The following is a 19,758-nucleotide window of genomic DNA, read 5'->3' as shown; positions in this document are numbered from 1 at the left end:
ATATTGAATGTTTGCAAGAATAGAGAATTAAAATTCCTTATAAAAACAATGGAATGCATTGAAATTATACTTTTTCCTCTTAGGCCATACAAGTTTGATGTTGAATTATTTAATTACAAGAAGTGCTAATTCATCAAAAGTTTAGAAAATTGTCAATATCACTCTTATTTAATTTGAAATTCATCTATCCCTAGTGGAAATCTAGTTTCCTGGATATCAAAAACCTTGGGGGGGGGGGCGGGGATGGCGACAATGGGATGACATGACTTTAATATGCTCCCTAAACCATTTTAAATACTAGTCTCTAGTACCAAAAGAGTTCTGATTTATTCTCATAGACTGTCTAATGCTACACAACCTAAGTGATGAGGATGGACTATCATAACCAAATGGCAAAACAATATTAATACTAATGAATATACAAGTGAATGTTTAATACAATAAAAAATATAAGCTAATTTTTCTACCTTTCAAAATACTTTTGTACGGATACGGTTGTTGAAAATGTATGAGCTGGATGGGTTAGAGGTTAATTGATCCTGGGTTCCTAGTGGATTTCTCATGTTGTCCTGTCAGATGAAGAGCTCTGCAAGATGCGGATTCTTTAACAGGGACAACCCTTCCTGCATGTCTCCAGAAGCTACACTTCAGGAGACATGTAGGTTTCTCCATGATTACCATTAAATATGATGTCAGAATCATCTCTACCTCTTTCCACAAATGTCAAAAGTCCCTCAGCACTAAACACTCTTAGGTTCAGTGGACATTGTGGAGATTTTCTGAGTTGCAAAGGCATGGAAGACTGTTTTGTGCCACCCACTAATTTTTGATGGCTTACAAGAGATGTGCCCCTATGCTTCATTCTTTTCAGCTGTCCTGCCTATTAGCATTACAAAGAAAGAGACCTGGGCAAAGCAGACAGGTATGTCTTAGAAAACTCTGGAAGCTTTCTAGCCAATTTAGTAAATTTAGCAGTTCTATTCCTGAGCTCTGCTGTCTGTAACTTTGTCTGAGGAAGACAAGACTTCCCCACCTGAGAGTTGAGTCACGTCCATGAATTAACAGAAATGACACTATGTCAGATGAAAAGGGCACAGCATACTCTTTTTTAAATATCCTCCACCATAAAACCTTTTCCAGACTTGTGACCCCCTGAGAGGAAATGCTTTGCTTTGCCTTGTCCTGAATCTCACTTCATGTAATGTATTTTATTAGGGGTCAAAGCTAATTGCCTTCTAGTTCTGACAGAGTAAAAATTGTGCTAAGCTAGGAACTTTTTAAAAGCCCTGGAGAGCTTTATACAGGACCCAGAGTAAATATATATTCACACAAACAGATACACATCTGCATGTACATATATAATATACACGTATACATATGTGTACATATATGTATTCATCTCTATTATACATTACCATAAAAGCCCTGTTTTGCCACTATTTTACTGTGTGACCTTGGACATGTTGCTTAGCCTTTATGTCTTCAACTATAAAATAATGTGTTTATGAGACTAAGGTATAAAGTGTCTATTAAAGTGCCTGCTATCAAGAAGGTTTTCAGTAATGATAGCTGCTAACAGTACCTTGCTGAATTTATGCAGCAATGCCAGTGCGGCCTATCTCCTAGGGTTATCATGAGGCTGTGTGAGAGAATTTGTGTGGAAGTATTTTATATATAGGAAAGTGTCATGCAAATGAGATAAAACACTGTTATGGAAGGAGTGTATCAGATGGGGGCTAAAGAAGAATAAAATGAAGAAAACATGATGGGGATGGCACCAGTACTTAGTGTGAATGGGGAGGCGACAAAAGAAAGTCTTGACATCTGCTGCTGTAGTAACCATTTACATAATCTACACAGTTTCATGATCTTAGGAAATGATACAACTCCAGTAATGTCCAAAGTGGCAGGAGTAGTGGTTTCGAGCATTATGACATCAATGTGAAGGCAGTACATGCCACGTTATCAGCCGATGACCTTTTTTTTAACTTTGCCCCCTTTTCTCTTTCGCGATTAACCTAATGTCTATCACAGTGAAGAGGGACGCACTGTGGCAAGAGAAACTCAGATGGTTTTGTCACATGTGAAGTCAGACAAGTCTTTTCTAGTGAAAAAGGATTGTAAAACAGGCCTGGTAACCTATCATTTGGTGCTGGAGTCTTTTCATTTGATTTCTTGTGTGTTATCTAGTATAGCTTTAGAATTGGATTAAAGGAAGATAAAATTGGAGATTATGTAGTAGTTTGGTGATTACAAACTCTCAGAGAGAAGAGAGCATTATAGTTTCCTAAAGGATTTCATTCAGACAGTCTAGTTTCTTAATTACTAAATGGAATACTTTTTGAAGATAAGAATAACCCAGTATGTAAATATATTGTGGTTATTCTGAATTAAAAATGAAAACAAAAAAATTACAAGTTCCTCTCTTACCCTTTACTTTTTCTTAGACTACCATCTTTTCATTTGAATTTGGTTAAATGGTTAAAAAATTTACATGGTCACATAGTTAAATGATTAAACAGTTAAATGGTTAAAATTTCAATGAATGCCATTCATCTTACATAGTCACACTTAGTATAGTTGATAGTATCATTCAGTGGTTTTGAAAACTTGCCGTATGCTAAGCACTGTGCTAAATGCTAAGCACTTAAGGATAAGAAAGATATGTTTCCCATCACTTCCAATGAGCATATGGAATGCTCTCTCAGAGAGAGAGGTAGGCAAATAGATTAAAACTTTAATACAACGTGATAAAAACTGATGTAACAAATGTAAACTCTATAATCAAAATTCTACCGGAGCACAGTCCAGGGGAATAAAAAGTTATTCTTTATAAATTTAATGGGAGTCCAACAAAGTGGTTATTCAGTCAAAGGAGGGGCATCACAGGCAGGTGGTAAAGAGAATTCTACACCGAGATTATCTGAAGCTGAAGGAACAGCAACAAAATGGAGGCATGAGTACACTGTTGAATGAGGAAGAAACAAGAAGTTCAGTGTGGTTAGGTTAGGATCTAGGGTGCCCTTGGAAAAGGAAATGGCAGGAACTGAGACTAGTGAGAACTGAAGAGTAGTAAATGCTTTTCTAGGAAATCTGGTCTTCTTTTGAAGGCAAGGATAGGAAGCCGTCACTGGAGGATTCAAAGCAGTAGTGACACCCACAGGTTTTCATTAAGGAAGATTGCTCAAGTCGATATGCAGAGACAAGAGAAGTGGTTGAGAGCTGGATCACACGGTGTCCACTCAGTCACTGTAAGTGCTTCGGCTTTTATTCTGGCTGAGATGGAAAGTTTGAGCAAAAGAATGACATGATCTATATCATTTTCAAAGGATAATCCTACCTCCTTGTAGAGAATAAACCATGTAGGTAAGGACAGCAGGAATACCAGTTAGAGGACTAATGCACTTATCCAGGACAGAGGTATTGGTGACTTGGACAAGGGCGGTAGTGATGGTGGAGGTGAGAGGAATACTTGTTTCAGGATATACTTCGAATGCAGAACTGCTGACTTTAACATGACTGAAAGAACAGGTCTAAGGTTTTTGCCCTGAGCAATTGGAAGAATGGAGTCCTTAGTCTCTGAGATGCTGAAGAGACCCTTTTAGGAAGTGGGATGGTGATATCAGGTGTTCCACTGTGACTTTCAAGATGTCTATAAGCATCTAGGTGTTATGAGTAGAAATTATGAGCAGAAAATGGTTTTTATGAGACCATATTTGGAGGAGAAATCTGGGTTGGGGAAATATAGACTTGAGAATTGTCAGCATTAAACATTTTTTTTAATGTTTATTTATTTTTTTGAGAGACAGAGAGCAACAGAACATGAGCAGGGGAGGGCCAGAGAGAGAGGGAGACACAGAATCTGAAGCAGGCTCCAGTCTCTGAGCTGTCAGCACAGAGCCCGATGCGGGACTCAAACTCATGAACCACGAGATCGTGACCTGAGCCGAAGTCAGTCCTCAGTCAACTGAGCCACCCAGGTGCCGCTCAGCATTTTTAAACCGAGGAGATGGACCATTTTCCTTGGGAATGAGTGTATATTGAGCAGACGACTGACTCAAGGACTAAGTACTGTAGCATTCCAACATTTGGTGGTTGGAAATAAGAGGATCTGGCAAGGGAGCATGACAAGGAATTGCTAATGTTACTGGCAGGAGGAGAAACACATACTTCACAAATCAAAGAACATGTTTCAGAAAGGAAAGAGAAAAACTACTACGTTAAATGCTATTGATATATGAGGAAGAGAAGAAATGAGAAAAAAAATTTGATCTTATACTTGTAGACTGTTTGTGACCTTGACCATGGCACTTTGATAATGTGGTGGGGACAACAGCCTGTTTGAAGTAGGTTTAGGAGAAAATTTTAAAAAAAAAGAGGAAGAAGAGAGAATGTCAAAAGTAGTGGAAGGAGAGCTTTGCTCTTAAGAGAGAATAGGGACGGTGACTGGAGGCGTTTCTAGTTTTTACAATGAAAGTAATAGAGCTTGCTTGTATGTTGATGGAAGTGATCCTTTCAAGAGGGCAAAGTTGATAATGCAAGACATAAAGATGATCAAAACTTTTGACTAATTGGAGAGTGTAGGGTCCATTGTAAAATGGAATCTGATGTTAGAAGCATAGACAAATTTATCCATTATAACGAGGGAAAATGTTCATGGGTACTGATGCACCTATGTTGGTATAGTTAAACAGTTGCAATAGTCCAGGTGAGAAATGGTGGCCTACATCAAGTTAGTGCATGGAGGTAGAAGTGCACAGATTCAGAAGATATGTAAAAAACAGTATGTCCAGGACTTAGCCCTTATTTTGGAGGGCAAAGTGAGAGAAGTCTCCTAAAACTATCTAGTAAATTAATCATCGAGTAAATTGCAATTCAGTTAGCCTAGTCTTAGCAAAAGATAAATATTTCTGAGTCATTAACTATAGAAACTAAAGATAGACATAATGGGGGTTAGATTATATATTTTTAACATGGGAGTTTCTTACATATATTGTATTCAGAAGCCTGAATCGGTTGAAAGAAACAAAGTTCAGGGGACAAGTGAATGGATAATGTAGTAGAGAGAAGAAATTCTTTCAAAAGCTTGTTTTGAGAGCTCAGATGGATGGATGGATAGTATTTGAATAGAGGAAAGGAAGCCACTTTCTTCTGAGATTGCAGACTTTAGAAGTAGATACACACATATGTCTACTGGGGAGAGAAGAAAGAGCCTTAACGTAGTTCTTGACTTATAGTTTCTACTCTGTTTATCACAGACCAGAGATGATTGGACAAAGACGTCCTGGGCAGTGAGAGGTGGATAAGCGCTTGGTATTATTTCTTTGGGAAACGGTAGAAGGAGCAAGCTGAGTAAAAATCAGCTACTATAAATTTCTAGTGATACCGGTCTTTCTGTCTATGTAACCATTTTTAGCAGGATTCACAGGCTAGGAATAAGAATGGAAAATCTGATGGCAGGGAGAGAGGGTTCTTGTGGATATGGATTTTAAGGATAATTGACACATATGGGCATGTGGAACAGGACATGAGAGTTAACATGTTACCTATTACTAACTTAAATTTTGTGATGCAACGAAGTTATGAGTATCTCACCAGAACTTAACACCCATTTCTGAGCTAGTTGTCATATTTCTGTAGTCATGCTTCTAGGATATAGCTTCATCCATTCCTGTCCTCAGCCAGTTGTTCAGAGGAAGATATCTGGTCCAGAGGGAACTGATCCATGGGCTAGGTAATTCAGAATAATTTCCACATCTCCAAGTCAACTGATAAGCAAATGTAATTACAAATTCAGGCTTAATTCTGTTTTATTATATGAAGTAACATATTCACAAGTTCCAGTGATTAGGGCATGGACATCTTTGGGGACCCTTATTTTGTTCACCACAACATCATAACATGACTACTAGTATACCTCAATATTTAAGATCTCATATAAGATTTAATAAAAATACTATTCCACAACGTGTGAATATTCTAATGTACTCTTTCTTTAAGATTCCTACAGATTTTTGTACAACTTATATTTTAATGGTTTCTCTAGTGCTGAGTTCTGTTTCTACTAAAATGCTTCTGAGTTCAACCCTTTGTGTTTCTATTCTGCATTATGCCAGACAAAATGGGAAATGCGAATTTTGGGATTGAGGGTGGGAGTGAAGGAGAGAGATGGTAGGTAAAATTAAACAAAAATGTCAGTCTCACAAAGCTTATGGGTATAGAAGACTTTACTAAAGATTCGGTAAAATTGAGGGGAAAAGGACATAATGGTGGCAATTATATAGCCAATATCAAATATTTTAAAATTGAACATCTTTAGTCTCAAAAGTTATTTCATTCACCCTATCTCCAGGGATTTTTACTTTTCTCTTTCTTTGTTCATTTGTTAATTTTTAAGAATTTTAACTCCAGTATAGTTAACATACAATGTTATGTTAATTTCAGGTGTACAATATAGTAATTCAAGAATTCTATACATTACTCAGTGCTCATCATGATAAGTGTACTCTTAATCCCCTTCACCTATTTCACCCATCCTCCCACCCACCTCCTCTATGGTAACCATCAGTTTGTTCTCTATAGGTAAGAGCCTGGGTTTTTTTTGGTTTGTTTGTTTGCTTGTTTTTGTTTTTGAATTTATATTTTATTTTTTACTTTTTTAAAATATGATTTATTGTCAAGTTGGCTAACATACAGTGTATACAGTATGATCTTGGTTTTGGGGATAGATTCCTGAGATTCATCACTTAAAAACAACACCAAGTGCTCATCCCAACAAGTGCACTCCTCAATGCCCATCACCCATTTTCCCATCTCCCTCAGCCCCCCACCAACCCTCAGTTTGTTCTCTGTATTTAAGAGCCTGTTTTTTGATTTGTCTCTTTTTTGTTGTTGTTTACTTTATTTCTTAAATTCCACATGAGTGAAGTATGGTATTTGTCTTTCTCTAACTGACTTATTTCACTTAGCATTATACTCTCTAGGTCCATCTATGTTGTGAATGGCAAGATTTCATTCTTTTTTTCTGGCTATGTAATATTCCATCACACATACACTTGCATGTGCGAGTGTGTACGTGTGTGCGCGCGCGCGCACACACACACACACACACACACACACACACAGCCCCCAAATCTTCTTTATGCATTCATCTACTGATGAACACTTAAGTTGCTTTCATATCTTGGCTACTGTAAATGATGCTGCAATAAAAATATTGGTGCATATATCTTTTGAAATTTCTTTGGGTAAATATCCAGTAGTGGAATTACTGGATCATATGGTAATTCTATTTTTAATTTTTTGAAGCACATCCGTACTGTGTTCCACAGTAGTTATACCAGTTTGCATTTTGCCAACAGTGCATGGGGGTTTCTTTTTCTTCACATCTTTGACAACACTTATTGTTTCTTGTGTTTTTGATTTTAGTTATTTGACAGCTGTAAGGTGATATCTCATTGTGGTTTTGATTTGCATTTCTCTGATGTGGAGCATTTTTTCATGTGTCTGTTGGCAATCTGGATGTCGTCTTTGGAGAAATGTCTGTTTGTGTCTTCTGCCCATTTTTTAATTGGATTATTTGTTTGTGTGTTGAGTTGTATCAGTTCTTTATATATTTAGGATACTAAACCTTTATCAGATATGTCATTTGCAAATGTCTCTTCCCATTAAATAGGTTGTATTTTAGTTTTGTTGACTGATTCCTTTGCTGTGCAGAAACTTTTTATTTTCATGTAGTCCTAATAGTGTTTTGTTTGTTTTGTTTCCCTTACTTCAGGAGACATATCTAGAAAAATGTTGCTACAGCCTATGTCAGAGAAATTATTGCCTGTGCTCTCTTCTAGGATTTTTATGTTTTCAGGTCTCACATTTAGGTCTTTAATCCGTTTTGAGTTTATTTTTGTGTATGGTATAAAAATTGGCTTAGTTTCAGTCTTTTGCATGTAGCTGTCCAGTTTTCCCAACACTATTTGTTGAAGAGACTGTCTTTTTCCACTGCATATTTTTGCCTTCTTTGTCAAAGGTTAATTGACTATATAGTCACGGGTTTGTTTCCAGGCTATTTTGTTCCGTTGATCTATGTGTCTATTTTTGTGCCAGTACTATACTGTTTTGATTACTATAAATTTATAGTGTATCTTGAAATCTGGGATTGTGATACCTCTAGTTTTGTTCTTTTTCAAGATTGCTTTGGCTATTATAGGTCTTTTTGGTGCCATACAAATTGTAGGATTATTTGTTCTGGTTCTTTGAAAAAATGCTATTGGTATTTTGATAGGGATTGTATTAAATCTATAGATTACTTTGGGTAGTATGGTCATTTTAATAATATTTTTCTTCCAATTCATGAACATGGAATATCTTTTGTCATCGTCACATTTTTTCACCAGTGTTTCATATTTTTCAGAATATAGGTCTTTCAGCTCTTTGGTTAAGTTTATTCCTTTTTTATTATTTTTAGTGCAATTGTAAATGGGATTGGTTCCTTAATTTTTCTTTTTGCTACTTCATTTTTAGTGTAGAAATGCAATGGGTTTCTGTATATTGATTTTGTATCCTGTGACCTAGTGAATTCATTTATCATTTCTAGCAGGTTTGTTTTTTTTTGTTTTGGTGGAGTCTTTAGGGTTTTCTATATAGTGTCATGTCATCAACAAATAATGAAAGTTTTCTTCTTCCTTACTAATTTGGATGTCTTTTATTCCTTTTATTTTCTGATTTCTGTGGCTAGGATTTCCAATACTATGTTGAATAAAAGTGGTGAGAATGGACATCCTGTCTTGTTCCTGATCTTTAAGGAAAATCTTTGTTTTTTACCAATGGAGTATGATATTAGCTGTGGGTTTTTCATATATGATCTTTATTTTGTTGAGGTATGTTCCCTTTACATCCACTTTGTTGAGGGTTTTTATCATAAATGGATGTTGTACTTTGTCAAATGCTTTTTCTGCATCTATTGAAATGATCATATGGTTTTTATCCTTTCTGTTATTTATGTAATGTATCATGTTGATTGATTTGTGAATATTGAACCACCTTTGCAGCCAGGCAATAAATCCTACTTGATCATTGTGAATGATCTTTTTAAATGTATTGTTGAATTCAGTTTGCTAATATTTTGTTGAGGATTTTTGCATCTATGTTCATCAGAGATATTGGCCTGTAGTTCTCTTTCTTTGTAGTGTTTTTTTAAATCTGGTTTTGGTATCAGGGTAATGCTGGCCTCATAGAATGAATTTGAATGTTTTCCTTCCTCTTCTATTTTTTGAAATAGTTTGAGAAGAATACATATTAACTCTTCTTTAAATTTTGGTAGAGGGGCACCTGGGTGGCTCAGTCTAACTTCAGCTCAGGTCATGATCTCACAATTTGTGGGTTCAAGCCCCAGGTTGAGCCTTGTATCAGGCTCTGTGCTACAGCTTAGAACCTGGAGCCTGCATTGGATTCTGTTGTCTCCTTCTCTTTCTGCCCCTCCCCCACTCGCACTGTGTCTCTCTCTGTCTCTTGAAAAGAAATAAATGTTAAAAAATTTAAACAACTGAGTAAATAAATAAATTTTTGTAGAATTCAACTGTGAAGACATCTGATTCTGGACTTTTGTTTGGAATGTTTTTTTTTACTATGGATTTGGTTTTATTGCTGGTAATTGGTCTGTTCAGATTTTGCATTTCTTCCTGATTCAGTTTTGGGAGGTTATATGTTTTTAGGAATTTATCCATTTTATTCTAGTTGGCCCAATTTGTTAACATATAATTTTTGTAACATTCTCTTATAACCCTTTTTATTTCTGTGGTGTCAGTTGTTATTTCTCCTCTTTCATTTCTAATTTTGTTTATTTGAGCACTTTTTTTTTTGTTTCTTTTTTTTTATGAGTCTGGCTACAATTTTTTTTATTTACTTTTTTATCTTTTCAAGGAACCAGATTCTGGTTTCATTGATCTGTTCTATTGCTCTTTTAGTTTCTATTTTATTTGTTTCTTCTCTAATATTCATTATTTTCTTTATTCTGTTGGCTTTGGGGTTTGTTTGTTCTTTTTCTACCTCCTTTATGTGTGAGGTTAGGTTGTTTATTTGCGATTTTTCTTGCTTCTTGAGGTAGACCTCTAGTGCTATAAACTTCCCACTTAGGACAGCTTTTGCTGCATCCTGAGGACTTTGGACCATTGTGTTTTCATTTTCACTTATTTCCGTATATCTTTTGATTTCCTCTTTGATTTTTTGGTTGACCCATTCATTGTTTGGTAGCATGATATTTAACCTCCATGTATTTTTACTCTTTCCAGATCTTTTCTTGTGATAATTTCTAGTTTCATAACATCGTGTTCAGAGAAGATGCATGGTATGACATCAATCTTTTTGGCACTTGCAAAGAATCTGTATTCTGCTGTTTTAGGATGGAATGTTCTGAATATATCTGTTAGATCCATCTGATCCAAAGTGTTCTTCAGAGCTACTGTTTCCTTTTTGATTTTTTGTTTGGATGATTGATCCATGGAAGAAAGTGGGGCGTTAAAATTCCCTACTATTATTGTATTACTATCAATTACTTCCTTTATGTTTGTTATTATTTGCTTTATATATTTGGGTGCTCCCATGTTGGATGCATAAATATTTATAATTGGTATAGCTTCTTGTTGGACTGTTCCCTTTATTTTTATGTAGTCCCCTTCTTCAACTCTTGTTACAGTCTTTGGTTTAAAATCTAGTTTGTCCAATATAAGTATTGCTACCCTAGCTTTCTTTTCACTTTCATTTGCATGGTAAGTGCTTTTCCATCTCTTACTTTCAATCTGCATATCTCTTTAGGTCTGAAATGAGTCTCTTGTAGGCAGTATATAGATGGGTCTTGCTTTTTAATCCATTCCATCACCCTATGTCTTTTGATTGGAATGTTTAGTTTATTTATTTATTTATTTATTTATTTATTTATTTATTTATTTATTTATTTTTGTTGTTGTTGTTGTTTTGATTTGGTTTTGGTTTGGGATTTTTGTTGTTGTTGTTGTTGTTGCTGTTATTGTTGTTTGTTTTTCTTTTGACCAGATCTTTATTCAAAATTAGCTGTTCATAATGATTTGACTTCTACAGAAAAAACAAATGTAAGTTTTTATGCAGCAGGCTTCCTTTCTTCTATGGTGGGTTTCTTTTCAGCAGACTTCTTCTTAGCTGCTGGTTTCTCAGTAGCTGCAGCCTTTTTTCCTACTAAAGGTTTCTTCCGCTTCTTAACACCAACAGCCTTCTTTCCTTTCTTCTCTACCACAGACCTTTCGCCTGGAACCCCCTTCTCATCTGATTTGGCTCCTAAGGCTACTGCTGCCTTATCCATCCGGAGTTTGTGATTCTTGGCCGGGAGAAGAATGGTGTTATGTATAGTGCATGGTCTTTGCATATGGGTTTAGCTTCAATATGATTCTCAGGTTTTCTGCGGACTTCAGGACTCTGTGATGAATCTTCTTGCATGGTACTCAGAGGGCTCTTGGGATCTCTGAGCTTTTCAAGATTCTGCTAAGGTCTGTGTTAAGTGTCTTATGCATGGAAGTAGGCAGCCTTACACCAAGTGCCATACAGATCATCTAACTTGCAGAAAGCACTTTCAGTCCAAGTGCAGAAATGTCCTACGTGCCCACCAGGAGCAAGTTTCAAAATGTTCAGTTTGCTTGCATTAAGTTATTCCAGGGATGTTTCTGAAAGTCTTGATACTGTTGTCCTCATTATACATGATATAAGGTCCCCTGCACTGGATATGACGACAGTTTTTCATCTTGCCTTTGCCAGCTCTCATTTGCTGAGAGGCATAGACCTTTTTTATATCATTCCAGGCTTTAAGTTTCTTAAGAAGCAAAACAACCTCTTTGATCTTCTTGTAGCCTTCACCTTTATCTTTAACCACCAAAGAAAGTTCAGGAACTTCCTTAGTACAATGACTTTTACAATGACCAGTGCTGGTAAGGTTGAGGCAGCCAGGGCAGAGCAGATGGCATATTGCTTCTGTGTTATGTTTACTCTGAGGTGCCAATGGTGGCCTAATTTGGTCGGTACAAACATGTGGCCCCCATGACACATATTTCCAGAAGCACCCTGGCTGCAACAGTGAGTCCCATGCCTCAAACTCTGGGAATTCAAGCCATGGTTCTGCCAGTACTGGTTTGATGACCTGCTGATTCATTGACAGCGTATGACTGTCTGTTGTTTTTGTGCAAGTTGGTGTGAACAAAGTTCACAATATCAGGTTTAATGGAAGCCTTGAATATAGCAGGCAAAGTAACATTTTTGCCAGATGACATTCCCTTTTCAGAATACACTGATGTCAATGGGCAAGCAGTTGTCATTCTGGGAAGAGGAGAGGGCCACACTCCTCTCAATACCGAGGCTCCTATAGGAAAAGTGTTTGGTTTATTTAAATTCAAAGTAATTATTGACAGGTGTGTGCTTAAAGTTATTATCGATACATGTGTGCTTACTGCCATTTTGTTACTTGTGTGGTTGTTTTTGTAGTTCTTCCTTCCTTTCTTCTCTTCCTCCGTATTCTTAGGGTTTGCTGGCTGTCTTTGGTGATATACTTGGATTCCTTCCTCTTTATTTTTTGCATATCTGTTACTGGATTTGATTTGTAGTTACCACTAGGTTTATATATAACATTTTATGCATATAGCTGTCTATATTGTTGATGGCCACTTAAGTTTGAACCCATTCTTTACTCTCCCCCTCCCCATTTTAGGTATATGGTGCCATACTTTACATCCTTTTGTAAATTCCTTGACTGATTTCTATAGGTTTACTTAATTTTTGTACTTTCGTGTTTCCTACTTTTCTTACTTCTGCTTATGGTCTTTCCTTTTCACTCAGAGTCCTCTTACTTTTAAAACATTTTTTTTTAACATTTATTCATTTTTGAGAGACAGAAACACTGTGAGCAGGGGAGGGGCAGAGAGAGAGGGAGACACAGAATCTGAAGCAGATTCCAAGTTCTGAGCTGTCAGCCCAGAGCCCGATGCAGGGCTTGAAGCCGTGAACTGTGAGATCATGATCCCTGAGAGTTCTGGTAGCACTAGTTTAGTGGTCATGAATTCCTTTAACTTTTGTTTGTCTGGGAAACTTCTCTCTCCTCTTCCGAATGATATCCTTGCTGAATCAAGTATTCTTGGCTGCAGGTTTTTTCTATCATCACTTTGAATATATCATGCCACTCCTGTCTGGGCTGCAAAGTTTCTGCTAACAAATCTGCTGATAGCCTTATGGGGATTCCCTTGTATAAAACTGTTTTCTTTTCTCTTGCTGCTTTTAAAATTCTACCCTTATCACTGCTTTTTACTGTTTTAATTACTGTGTGACTTGGTGTGGACCTCCATGGGTTGATTTTACTGGAGGCTTCCTAGATGTGGATTTCTGTTCTCTTGCCCAGATTTGGGAACCTTTCAGCTATTATTTCTTTAAGTAAATTTTCTGCTCCCTTTTCTCTCTCTTCTCTGTCTGGAATCACTTTAATGTGAATTTTGTTACACTTGCTAGTGTTGCTGAGTTCCCCAAGTCTATTTTTACTTACTTATTGTTATTTTTTGTTCTCTTTCTTGTTCAGCTTGATTGATTTCCAATAGTCTCTCCTCCTCAGGTTGCTGATCCATTCTTCTGCTTCTCCCAGTCTACTTTTTATTCCATCTAATGTATTTTTAACTTCAGTTCTTAAGTTTTTCATCTCTGATTGGTTCTTTGGTTCTTTTTTTAATGTTTTCTATCTCTTTGTTGAGGGTCTCACTGAGGTCTTCCACTTTTTTCTCAAGTCCAGTGAGAATCTTTATGACCATTACCTTAAATTCTCTATCAGACATATTACTTACTTCCATTTTGTTTAGCTCTATTGGTGTGATTTTGTCCTATTCTTTCATTTGGGATGTGTTCCTTGTCTCCTCATTTTGTCTAGCTATCTGTGTCTCTTTCTGTGTGTTAGGAAAGTTAGCAGTGTCTCCTACTCTTGAAAGTAGTGGCTTTATGAAGAAGTCCTGTAGTGCCCTACAGTGCAGTGTTCCCTGTTCACCGGAACCTTGTGCTTCAGGGATGTCTCCTGTGTGTGTTGCATGCACCCTATTGTTGTGGACGAGCTGCATTTACCTTTAGTTCAGTCATCTGCAATTGCTCTCTTTGTTGTGGGCAGGGTTTGGTCTCTGTATTGGTAGCTGGCCAATCTTCCCAGAGCTGTTTTCTATTGGCAGTGTCATGGTATAAGGTTTCTTGGCTTCTGGCAATCTACTAGGGCTTTCCCTTCCCTCTTGTTCCTCCCACCTATTTCATTATCATGAAGAAACAAAAAGAGAAGAGAGAATGACTATTTTTTCTCTGCTTTTCTTTATACATTTCATTCTGAGGCTAGTTGTCTTATGCCCAAATTAGAAAATATTGTTGAAGTGATTCTTAGGAATTATGGTCAAGTTTGAAATCTATCTATCCCATTTGAGTAAGAATAAATTTTTGCAGTTCTAGAAGTCTCCAGTTCTCAGTTAACTTGCTGCTAGGCTAGTAACCTTCATAAGGTGAACTGTTGTTGATCAATTTCAGTATAATAATTATAGAAGATCTTCTGAAAATATTTAAGAAAAAGGATAATTTCATTTTATTTTATTCCTGTGCAGTGTGCTAGACACTATATTAGCTTTATGTATAATAGACTTATTGTACCTTCTGTGTTCTTTAGTAATACAACAAAAATTGCATCTTCATAAAGCATTTCATATTACAAAAATAAAAATGTAATTTAAAAAATGACATTAAATACATTAGGTATAGAAGGCAGTGTTTTGAAGAAACAGTTTTATCTTTGTAAAACTTTCCCCATAATGAAATATTTATATGGTTTGAACATTATAACTTCCATGTCAAGAAACATAGTTAATGAAAGTCAAGTGGAAAAAAATGCAAAATAATTATTATTCAAAATGTCAGAGTAAATTTATATGCAAAACTAAAATATTTAGGATTAAAATTCATCTTTAAATTGGATTCTAAGTATAAATAAGATGCATATATTATGAACTGCAGTGGGTTAGTAGGGAGAAGTATAAATGATCACAATCTTAGATAATTACCTCAGTAGGGCATACAGTCCTTTTCAATAACTCAACACTGACACTCCTTTCAATTTTTAAGAAACTATCTTTGATACATTTATGTTGTTTGGTATTTCTAGGGAATCCTGTCACATTGTTTAGATCTTTATAAGAACTTTGAAATGTCATTATTAGTAAGAGAACTATATAGCATTAAATTTTAAGCATAAACAATATTCCCAGAACTTCATGAAGATTAGAATCAGGCTTCCCAATAGCCATTCACAGGACTAGACCTGAATGAAACTGCCCTGGGCAACAGTGAGACACTGCAAGTTTGTCTTTGCCATCCAACTTTTTCTTCTTCCCAGGACCCCTACAGACCTGGTTTATTTGAGCCTGTGGCCCCAGAAAGCATCCCACATTGCAGAACTACCACAATTTACCATAGATTCTTGAGCCATACCTCCAGAGCCACCTCAATATAAAACTTCTGCTTTTTCCATGTGTATTTGTGTCTAGAATGGAATTAAGATTTAGGCACACCCAATTGATTTGCTTTCAGTAGTCTGTAAAAACTAATTTGGCCAAGATACAAATAGGTTTGGTGAGTTTCTGCAGCATTGACCATTTTTTCTGCCACTTGCGCCTTTCTTCTTCTTTTTTTTTCTTTTGGAAACAGTTTTATTGAGACAGAAGATAAACCATCCCCCATCCCCTTTCTATTCTGATGCCACAAGTTGTAATGAAATATTGGCAAATAGGAGGAGCAGTTGGGAATTGTAGTGAATCCCCTGAAGTTTACTTCCAAAGTTACTCAAAATCGTGTTGCACATACATGCCATTCATGAAAACACAATGTGTCCTACTAGAGTGTAAATATGTAATATTCACCCCACTGTATCTTACATTTCTTTTAAGATCACGGTGTCTTGCTTAGTCATCTAATATTTAATACTGGTGTTTTAGAGTAATTCTTCCCAAGAGATTTAAACTATCACTTTTGGGGCACCTGGGTAGCTCAGTTAGTCAAGCATCCGACTTCAGATCAGGCCCATGATCTCACCACTCGTGGGTTTGAGCCCTGCATCGGCTCTGTACTAACAGCTCAGAACCTGGAGCCCACTTCAGATTCTGTGTCTCCCTCTCTCTGCCCCTCCCCCACCTCTCTCTCTCTCTCTCTCTCTCTCTCTCTCTCTCTCTCTCTCTCAAAAATAAATAAACATTAAAATTTTTTTTAAATTGTTGCTCTCAATTTTCCTAGTGAAATCGCCTCTCACCATTCCCTATTCAGATGGCTAATTCTCCCACAGAGGCGTTATAAATTTTTTTTTTCAACGTTTATTTATTTTTGGGACAGAGAGACAGAGCATGAACGGGGGAGGGGCAGAGAGAGAGGGAGACACAGAATCGGAAACAGGCTCCAGGCTCCGAGCCATCAGCCCAGAGCCTGACGCGGGGCTCGAACTCACGGACCGTGAGATCATGACCTGGCTGAAGTCGGAGGCTTAACCGACTGCGCCACCCAGGCGCCCCAGAGGCATTATATAATTACTTGTAATTTTTACTGATGTTTGTTTTTAACTGTAGTTTAATATACGACCTATACATTTTTAATAATTATGGTGACTTGCATTTATACTCCATCGTTCACCTTGAAAGATCCCAAAGCACCTTTCCAAACTATACACTTCTCATGTAAATAAATGCCAGGCAACATTAAGGATGATGGAAACAGCCAGTCACACAATTAACATGCTGTTTACCTAACTCCTGAAAAATATAGATGCTTCCCAAGACCCGAGCTAATATCAATCATAGGAGATGCTTCACTAAACACCATGCCACAGGCTGATATCATCTCTGACTATTGACATAAGCCACTTTTTTATTAATTTATTTTTTAATTTACATCCAAGGTAGTTAGCATATAGTGCTATAATGATTTCAGGAATAGATTCCAGTGATTCATCCCCTATTTATAACACCCAGTGCTCATCCCAACAAGTGTCTTCCTTAATGCCACTTACCCATTTAGCCTCTCCCCCACCCCCAGAAACCCTGTTTGTTTTGTGTATTTAAGTCTCTTATGTTTTGTCCCCCTCCTTGTTTTTAGATTTTTTTGCTTCCCTTCCCTTATGTTCATCTGTTTTGTATATTAAAGTCCTCATATGGGTGATGTCATATGATATTTGTCTTTCCCTGATTAGCTAATTTCGCTTAGCATAATACCCTGTAGTTCCATCTAGATGCAAATGGCAGGATTTCATTCTTTTTGATTACTGAGTAATACTCCATTGTGTGTGTGTGTGTGTGTGTGTGTGTGTGTGTGTGTGTGTGTGTGCACGCGTGTGTGTGTGTGTATTGGGAAGACACACCATGGCTTCTTTATCCATTCATCCATCGATGACATTTGGGTTCGTTCCATACTTTAGATATTGTCAATAGTGCTGCTATAAACATTGGAGTGCATGTGCCCCTTCGAAACAGCACACCTGTACCCCTTAGATAAATACCTAGTAGGCAGTTGCTGGGTCATAGGGTAATTCTATTTTTAATTTTTTGAGGAACCTCCATACTGTTTTCCAGAGTGGCTGCACAAGCTTGCATTCCCACCAGCAGTGCAAAAAGAGGTCCTCTTTCTCTACATTGTCACCAACATCTGTTATTGCCTGAGTTATTTATTTAAGCCATTCTGACTGGTGTGAGGTGGTATGTCATTGTGGTTTTAACTTGTATTTAACTTGTATTTCATGATGAGTGATGTTGACCTTTTCTCGTGTGTCAGTTGGCCATCTGGATGTCTTCTTTGGAAAAATGTCTATTTATGTCTTTTGCCCATTTCTTCACTGGATAATTTGTTTTTTGAGTGTTGGGTTTGATAAGTTCTTTATAGATTTTGGATACTAACGCTGTATCTGAAGGGTCACTTGCAAATATTTTCTCCCATTCTGTTGATTGCCTTTTAGTTTTGCCTATGGTTTCATTCACTGTGCAGAAGCTTTTTATCTTGATGAGGTCCCAGTAGTTCATCTTTTGTTTCCCTTGCCTCTGGAGATGTGTTGAGTAAGAAGTTGCTGTGGCCAAGGTGAAAGAGGTTTTTTGCCTGCTTTCTCTTCTAGGATTTTGATGGCTTCCCATCTTATGTTTAGGTCTTTCATCCTTTTGGGTTTATTTTTGTGTATGGTGTAAGAAAGTGGTCCAGGTTCATTCTTCTGCATGTCGCTGTCCAGTTTTCCCTGCACCATTTGCTGAGGAGACTCTCTTTATTCAATTGAATATTCTTTCCTGCTTTGTCAAAGATTAGTTGGCCATACATTTGTGGGTCCATTTCTGGATTCCCTATTCTGTTCCATTGATCTGAGTGTCTGTTTTTGTGTGAGTACCATACTGTCTTGATGATTACAGCTTTGTAATACATCTTGAAGTCTGTGATTGTGATGCCTTCCACTTTGGTTTTCTTTTTCAGGATTGCGTTAGCTATTTTGGGTCTTTTTTTGGTTACATACTAATTTTAGGATTATTTCTTCTAGCTCTGTGAAGAATTCTGGTGTTATTTTGATAGGTATTGCATTCAATATGTACATTGCTTTGGGTAGCATTGACATTTTTACAATATTTGTTCTTCGAATCCATTAGCATGGAATATTTTTCCTTTTTTTTGGTGTTGTCTTCAATTTCTTTCATAAGCTTGCTATAGTTTTCAGTGTATAGATTTTTCAACTCTTTGGTTGGATTTATTCCTAGGTATTTTATGGGTTTTGGTGCAATAGTAAATGGGATTGATTTCTTGATTTATCTTTCTGTTGCTTCATTATTGGTGTATAGGAATGCAACCAATTTCTGTGCATTGATTTTATACCCTGCGACTTTGCCGAATTCAGTTCTAGCAGTTTTTTGGTGGAATCTTTTGGGTTTGCCATATAGAGTATCATGTCGTCTATGAAGAGTGAAAGTTTGACTTCCTCTTTGCTGATTTGGATGCCTTTTATTCCTTTGTGTTATCTGATTGCTGAGGCTATGACTTCTAATACTATGTTGAATAACCTTGGAGAGAGTGGACATCCCTTCATGTCCTGACCTTAGGGGGAAAGCCCTCAGTTTTTCCCCATTGAGGATGATATTAGCAGTGAGTCTTTCACATATGGCTTTTATGATCTTGAGGTATAATCCTTCTATCTCTACATTCTTGAGGGTTTTTATCAAGAAAGGATGCTGTATTTTGTCAAATGCTTTCTCTGTAAATATTGAGAGGATCATGTGGTTCTTGTCCTTTCTTTTATTGATGTGATGTATCACATTGATTGTTTTGCCGGCATCCCAGATATAAATCCCACTTGGAATAATTCTTTTAATGTATTGTTGGATCTGGTTAGGTAATGTCTTCTTGAGCATTTTTGCATCCGTGTTCATCAGGGAAATTGGTCTTTAGTTCTTTTTAGTCGGGTCTTTGTGTGGTTTTGGAATCAAGGTAATGCTGGCTTTATAGAATGAGTTTGAAGTTTTCCTTCCATTTCTATTTCCTGGAACAGCTTCAAAAGAATTGGTCTTAACTCTTCTTTAATGTTTTGTAGAATTCCCCTGGAAAGCTATCTGGCCCTGGATTCTTGTTTTTGGGAGATTTTTGATTACTAATTTGATTTCTTTACTGATTATGGATGTATTCAACTTTTCAATTTCCTGTTTCAGTTTTGGTAGTTTATATGTTGCTAGGAATGTG

General features: G+C 36.8%; 1 long non-coding RNA gene and 1 pseudogene across 2 annotated transcripts in view; one reads left to right on the top strand and one right to left on the bottom strand.

Moving 5' to 3' along the window:
• Positions 1 to 19,758, top strand: part of LOC123384009 — a 398,112-nt gene that overhangs the window by 98,502 nt on the left and 279,852 nt on the right. The window lies entirely within an intron of this gene.
• LOC101096715 lies at positions 11,108 to 12,365 on the bottom strand (annotated as a pseudogene).

This window comes from Felis catus, chromosome A2 (genome assembly GCF_018350175.1).
Source record: "Felis catus isolate Fca126 chromosome A2, F.catus_Fca126_mat1.0, whole genome shotgun sequence".
Classification (NCBI taxonomy): Eukaryota; Metazoa; Chordata; class Mammalia; order Carnivora; family Felidae; genus Felis; species Felis catus.
This window is presented reverse-complemented; position numbering and strand designations above follow the sequence as displayed.